Below are 7,817 nucleotides of genomic sequence, written 5' to 3' on the forward strand. Positions count from 1 at the left end.
TGGGTTTCAGTTTCAGGTCTCAGGTCTGTCTCTGCTGTAAGAAGTCTTCATTTATGCTATGTTGCTATGAAGAAGAATATATGGTATTGTAAATATTTTTATATGAATATAAAGAGTTTATTTGAATCAGCTAAATGCAGTCAACTGTGAGAGCTTCTGATTTATTTTTACCAACAGAGAAATTAAAATTCTCTAACACCCACCCCAAGCAGGAAAAGCTGGATCCCCATCGGCGCCATGGCCTCCCAGTCCCAGCTAGGATTGCGTGCCTTCAGCCTCATCTCTGCTGGACCTGTGGGGCCATGATGCTAATGGGGATATAGCTTTCCTCACTCGGGGTGGCCCTTGGCCTACTGGCCCTGGGTGTGCTCTCCCACCTCTATGCGGGGCTTCCTAGCTGACCGCTTCACGTCCTTCATGTAGGGCGGGCCTGCTGCTCTGGGCGGCGGCCTAATGGATCTGCATGAGCGGCTGGCTGCTGCAGCAGATACCAAGATTGTGAGGGGAATGCGCTCCACCTGGGGTGAGTGCAAGGGGGCCGACAGCATCTGGCAGCAGGGGCTGCGTAGCCCGCTGTGAATACCAAGCCAGCCCTCCAGCAGTAGCGCTGCAGCGACATCGGCAGCACATGGAGTTGGGGGAGCATGTGATGTGGACCACTGGACAACCTATTCCATTCCATCTCCTTAGCTCCCTCGAGGGTCTTGCCCTTGGCTCGCAGGTAGAACGCATTCCCCACGCACCTCGGTACCTACCATGGCTGCCAGCCACTCGCACAAGTCCATTAAGCCCTCCTCAGAGTTGCAGGCCTGCCCAGCATGAAGAAGGTGAAACAATCAACTAGGAAGCCCCACGTAGAGGTGGTAGAGCATGCCCAGGCCCAGTAGGCAAAAGGCCACCCCGAGCAGGGAAAGCAGATCCATATCGGCGTCATGGCCACCCAGGCCCAGCAGAGATGGGGGGGAGGCACGCAATCCTAGCTATGACTGGGGTGCCATGGCACCGATGGGGATCCGCTTTCCCCGCTCGGGGTGGCCTTTTGCTTGTTGGGCGTGGGTGTGCTCTACTACCTCCACTTGAGCTTGCTAGCTGGCCGCTTCGCCTTTGCGCAGGGTGATGCTGCTGCTCCAGGCAGCAGCGGCCTAATGGACCTGCGCAACCTGCTGGTGGCGGCCCGAGGCGGTGCCAAGGTACGCCGGATGTGCGAGGGGAACAGGTTCCACGCGTAGGCCAAGGGCAAGATTTGCAAGAGGGCCGAGATGACCAGCAGCGACCTGCTCTCCAACCACAAACAAAAACAGATGAGATTGAGTAGGTGCATCTGGCAGTCTGCATCACATGCTTCCCCCCTCCCCTATTCTGCCTGCAGCTAGAGGGCTGGGCTGGTATTGGCAGCGGGCTGCGGAGCCCCAGAATGCGCTGGTTGAGGGGCCGGCAGGCTGTGGCTGCTGATGGACACCGTCAGCCCCCATGCACTCGCTGGCATGTGTGTGCGGGGGCCGATGGTGTCAGGCAGCAGCCGTCCTGAGTCTTGCCTCACCTTGCCTTGCCCCGTTGCAATGGCACTCCCGTCCTGCCCCCTGCCTCACCTCACAGGACAAGCCTTTTGCCCACCGCCCCTCCTGCCAGAGACCCCCTGGATCTCCCCCAATCCTGCCCTGTGTTGTGTTTATGATTTATGATGAATATATGTTTATGATGATTATGATCATGATTTATCACTTGTTGCTTGTATGAACACTGAGAGCTTATGCACCAGAGACAAATTCCTTGTATGTCCAATCACACTTGGCCAATAAAGAATTCTATTCTATATATGGCTCCATATATACATGCAAACATATTATAATGTAAGGTCACTAGTCACTGATAACTGCTGTCATTTCTTTCAAAAGCATTTAATTTTCTTTCAGCAGAAAAGCAATGCTACAAGTATTTCAATGCCAAGCCCTTTAGACCTTTAAAGGTCAAAACTGACAATTTGTGTTGCACTCAGAAATTACCATGCAAGGCACATACATATACAGAATAGAAAAATGTGTTGGAAGGGACCTTGGAGGTCTTCTAGTCCAATCCCCTGCTCAGGCAGGAGGACCTATACCATTTCAGACTAATGGTTGTCCAGTTTCTTTTTAAAAACTTCCAGTTTTTAAACTTTCAATGTATGTATATTTTTTATCAGTAGGCACCATCAGCAACAAGTTGTTGTACTTTCCTCTCTATAACAGAGTAAAATTGTTATTGTATAGATCCAACTTGGACTACCTGAAGTTTCTGAATCAAAAAAGTATTTATTTTTAAGTTTATTGCATATTTTTTTAATTTTTAAAAATCTACCTTTTTTATACAACTCCAAATATATAAAGAGGAGAGGCCTCATGGAAAAATGCTTCTGAGAACTGATTATTTTATGTCTTTCTTTGGCACTTTTCTCAGTTTCATATCACACAGTGCGGCCAAAATTGCACACAAAGTTCAATGTGGCCATATCATAGGTTTCTATTATTAGGACATTTTTTTTTTATTTTTGATTCCTCAGTCAATATTATTTTAGTTATCACTATATTCTTCATTACCATTTTCACTTTCTTTCATTAATAAAGAGAACTGATCAATTTATAAAGCAAGAAGAAAAAGAAAATATTACAAGTATTTTACCACAGTAAAATAATTCTACTACTGTATCAGAAGCAGTTGCTGCAGATTTTAATAATTTAATACATTTACATAGCAATCATACAATCTCAACAACCTACAGCAGTTGACAGCAAAATCAATAAATATGTCAATGATAATGTGTGTGTGTGTGTGTGTGTGTGTGCGCGCGCGTGTGTGTGTGTGTATATAAAGACAAAAATAATAAAATATTAATACTTAGCAAAAAATAGTTTTAATATAGTTGGTCTTCAGAGCTTTCTTGTTGAAATAAGCAGCTAGGGCACACATGGCTAATTTTCAATTTCTTAATGTCTCACACAGTAACACTACCTAATCTGCAATACAAAATGAACATGATGTATTCATTAGTCAACTGGGGGGGGGGAGTATTTGAACAGGATTATTTATCCTGAACATAAAATAATTAAGTTTATATAACTAAAATGCCAGTCTACAGCCCTGCCTCACTCATCATGGGATTTTTCTGGCATAATGCCCTTATACACTTCAAATCCTGCTGTGTTATTTCATCATGGTAGTGAGAGGATTATACATCAGGAGTGTATGTCGACCTCCGGTTTTGCAGCAAGATGGAATGCAGGAAGGCAGAGCTCTGCCTTCTGCGCCCAATTTTGCCCTGCTGGAGGCCCTGAAAAGGACCTAAAGTCCCCCTGAAGAGGTGATAAAGAAGGAGGGATGCTTTGTCAATCACGGAGAGATGGGGGTCTCTCCATTCGATTCAAGGAAAGCCCTCTAAACCGACATCTTTGCGGCTGGCCATTAGCTGCTGACAACCAAAGAACAAAAGCTTTCATTAGCATCGTAAACAGCATGCTTGGAACTGGGTGAGAATACTGATACTTTCTTTACTATTTTACAACTGAATTTCATGGGAAAGGCTTCCAAGAAGCTTAAAATCTCCGGATGTGAATGGAAGCAGTGTCTTGAATTTTTTAGGGGGGACAGAAATACACAATACTGAAGTGAAAGTAATACAAAGTTACAGTTTTGATAAATTTGAGAACTGAGATAATTGTTAAGATTTTCTCTTTGGAAAAAAAATTATTGAGGTGAAATATAAGAAATATAAGAAATCAACTCTTTGTTTTAAGAGTGGAAAATGGACTTTGAATGACATCTAGTGGTGGATTTGAGTACAGCACTATAACTAGCTCCTTGGCTGCTTGGTGACTTTCAGCTTGGGAGAACAGCTGGCAATAAAGGAAAATATTTTGGCATATTTATCATCCTGACCTTCTTGGATTATAAATACCTACTTAACTTGGACTTTTAATCTCAAGAGCTAGTGGGAGAGAAAGAAAAAATTGACTTTTGAATATATCTGGCTGCAGGGAGGTTGAACATTTTAAACACTTGGAACATTGTGGATTACAACCTTGCCTGACTGATAATTTTCAGGATACTTGAGATAAAGGATTACTATAAAATACTGCCATTAGGACTGGATTATAAAGGTTACATATAAAGACTAGAAAACTAGAGGAAACTTTGTTCCACTCTTACTGAGACTGGTGACACTAGAGGATTTCTAGGAATGATGCCTCAAGAAAAAACAAATACCTTTCAGAAGGAAATATTTTCCATGCTACAGCTAATTCATCAAACAATTGTTACACACAAAGAGGATATAAAAAGAAACCATAATGAGACTAAAAATAACCTAGATAATATAAATGACCAAATCTCCAAACTGAAGCTACAATTGGAAAGTTCCCAGATAACAACTACAAAGTATGAACAAATAAACCAGAAACCAGAAGAAATAATAATGGACCTAGAGATGGAGGAGATAGGAGAAGGGAAATATGGACTGCCATATACAAATAAAATACTGCAAGACCTATCTATAACAATGAAAATACAAAAGACCCTCTTATTCCTTTCTCCAAAACACATTTGATGACAAGGAAGATTATTCTAGAACAGGGGTGTCAAACTCACAATGTCACGTGATGTGTCGCAACATATCACAACTCTTTTTTCCATTGCCGGCAATGGGGTGGGCATTGTTTTGGCATGACGCATCCGGCCCGTGGGCCGGCAAGTTTGACATCCCTGTTCTAGAAAATGGAACATAGAGAGGGCAGAGGAAATGTTTAGGGAATGTGGATGGGCAGAGTTCGCCCCCAAAAATACTCTACCTAAATTGTCTTTCTCATGCCAAGCAGCTTTCACAAAAATAGAAAGAAAATTCTTGGGCGATTTAATTGCCTTGGCCTGGAAAGCTGCTTGGCAAAGAAAGAAAGCAAGAGTTAGACTTAAAAAACAGAAGATTTGATCTATCAGAGTGGGCACTATTGGTTTAATATACCTGTTTGAATATGATTAAAAGTATAATAGAAGATATGACTTAGAATTAAAATAGCATTTTTCTTCTTTTTTTGATATGGAAATTTGAAGATAAGAGAAGGATTGATATGAATAAAACTTTTTAGCTATATAAATATAATTAATATTGAGAAAATCATAACTGGCAAAGATACTTTAAATATTTATGGGAAATCATACTTTAATAAGAGCACGAAAAACAGGATATTGACTTATGAATTGATACTGTCATTTCTATAATATTAGTACAATATAATAAAGATGTTTATATCTAATTTTGTGTACATCAACAGTAAGAATTGTAACTGTCTAATGAGGGGGAAAGGGAAAAAATATGGGGAAGAAAGGAAGGTCAAGGAAAAAATACTGGATTGTGCAGTACTGAATAGATTTATATTGAAGAAGTTAATGTTAAATATGTGAACCCAGACAACATGTTGTTTACTAAGCTCTAAAGATTGTAATTTTCAAAAATTAATAAACTTATTAAAAAAGAGGAGTGTATGTCAACATTATATAATCCAAGCAGGTCACCCGGGGGTGTGAAGGTCATCCCAACTACTCAACTAAGCCATGTAACTGAATGCAGAGATATCGGAAGATGCTGAAGTCAGATCACTTTAGTGACAAGAGCAAAGAGGTCATTTTGTACTACATAAAGAAAGAAATGGGAAACCATTTCTGTATTTTACCAAGAAAGCCACATGGATATAAAGATGAAATGCTAAACAACTTTCAAAGTACTAATGGTATTTATGACCTGCTAGATTAAAACTTTCTGGACATCTAACTGCTGATGTTGCCATACAGAAAAAGAAATTTGAGCTCCTTCCAGAATTACACTGAGAACATGAGAGTTTCACAGCATGAACATGGGGAAGCTCAATACAATGAAAGATGAAATGAATCGACCACACAGTACCATCGATGAATTGAAATGGACTGAAACTGGACATTTTCAGTCAGAAGATCCATTGTTTCCCACTCAGGAAATGAAAAATGAAGAAGAAACCATGTTTTCACAGTAAGGAAGGGTATAGCAAGAACAGTTCTTGGCTACACAGTATCAATGGTCAAATAATATCAATTACACTTTGTGTATAACCTTAGTATAATGATTATCCAAGGTTATGTTCAAACAATTGATTCAGAAGAAGAAGAGATTGATAGATTTATGGTCAAGTTCAGTCTGAGATTGACAGAACAACAAGCAAGATATGCTGCTTGCTTTTGGAGATTGGAATATCAAAGTTGGAAATATTAAGGAGGAAATTGCACTGGTAGTCCTCAACGTACAAGTTATAACAGCACTGAAAAAAGTGATTTATGATCATTTCTCATACTTATGACCATTACAGCATCCCCATGGTCATGTGATTAAAATTCAGACATTTGGCAACTGACTCATCTTTATGACAGCTACAATGTCCCTGGGTAATGTGATCCCCTTTTGTTATCTTCTGATAAACCAAGTCAATGGGGAAGCCAGATTCACTTAATAACCATGTTACTAACTTATCCCGAGCATGTGAAGACAGACTCTGGCGGATTGAGCGGATGAGACCTATTAAAATAGGACCAACGGTCATGAAGGCAGTTTCTGCAAGCGATGTGGTACGCTGAGAGCACGGCAAGACACGAAAGACGCCCTGGTCAACCACTGCGCCCAGCCCATCTCCAACTGTCTCGACTTTTGTCCTGCCATTGGAACAAGATGGAATCTGGGAAGAGAGAGTGAGGCTGACTATGCGCACCTCTCCCTCACTTTAATCCAATCCACGCGCAAGTCTTGACATCTTGACATGTTACTAACTTAACAACTGCAGTGATTCACTTAATAACTGTGGCAAGAAACATCATAAAACAGGGCAAAATTCACTTAACTTATGTGTCACTTAGCAACAGAAATCTTGGGTTCAATTATGATCATAAATCAAGGACTATCTGTAGTTGGACTGCATGACTCACCAAACTGAAATGAAGCAACAGAGTAACCTTGTTCACTGCAACATAAGGCTACAAATAAATTCATATCTCTTTCTCTGACTGCTTGTTTGTGTTCTTGCAATCTGGTGGCTTGCTTCCTCCCATCTGTCACAGGAGCAATCCATGCAGGGGTTTGTCAAAAACAGATCATGCCAGACAAATCTTATTGCATTCTTTGATCAGGTGACAAAATTAGTGGACCAGAGGAATGCTGTGGATATAATTTACTTGGACTTCAGTAAGGCATTTGACAAAGTAGATCACAACCTACTACTTGATAAGATAGAAAAATGCGGGTTAGACAGCATCACCACCAGATGGATCCATAGCTGGCTGACCGGCCGTACTCAGCATGTGGTCCTCAATGGAACCGCATCTACATGGAGGGAAGTGTGTAGTGGGGTGCCACAAGGCTCTGTTCTGGGCCCAGTGCTCTTCAACATCTTCATCAACGATCTGGACGAGGGGATAGATGGGGATCTCATCAAGCTGGCAGGAATAGCCAACACTCCAGAAGACAGGCTTAGGATACAGGAGGATCTGGACAGACTTGAACACTGGGCGCTATCTAACAAAATGAAATTCAATGGTGAAAAAAGTAAGGTTCTACATTTAGGCAAGAAAAACCAAATGTACAGGTATAGTATAGGGCAGACATGTCCAAAGTCCGGCCCGCGGGCCATTTGCGGCCCGCGGCCCGGTTTAATCCGGCCCTCGAGCAGCCCTCCCTGCTCTATATAAATGTGGCCCTCCCACGGCCCTCCGGCAAGTCCCATGAGAGAGAGAGAGAGAGAGAGAGAGAGAGAGAGAGAGAGAGAGAGAGG

General features: G+C 41.8%; 1 protein-coding gene across 1 annotated transcript in view; it reads right to left on the bottom strand.

The window, feature by feature from the left end:
- The window catches only part of TANC2 (tetratricopeptide repeat, ankyrin repeat and coiled-coil containing 2), a 525,040-nt gene that overhangs the window by 409,085 nt on the left and 108,138 nt on the right, over positions 1-7,817 (bottom strand). The gene's annotated exons all lie outside the window — the stretch shown is intronic.

The sequence above is a fragment of the Protobothrops mucrosquamatus genome, unplaced genomic scaffold, assembly GCF_001527695.2.
Source record: "Protobothrops mucrosquamatus isolate PMUCROS unplaced genomic scaffold, P.Mucros_1.0 scaffold_257, whole genome shotgun sequence".
Taxonomy (NCBI): domain Eukaryota; kingdom Metazoa; phylum Chordata; class Lepidosauria; order Squamata; family Viperidae; genus Protobothrops; species Protobothrops mucrosquamatus.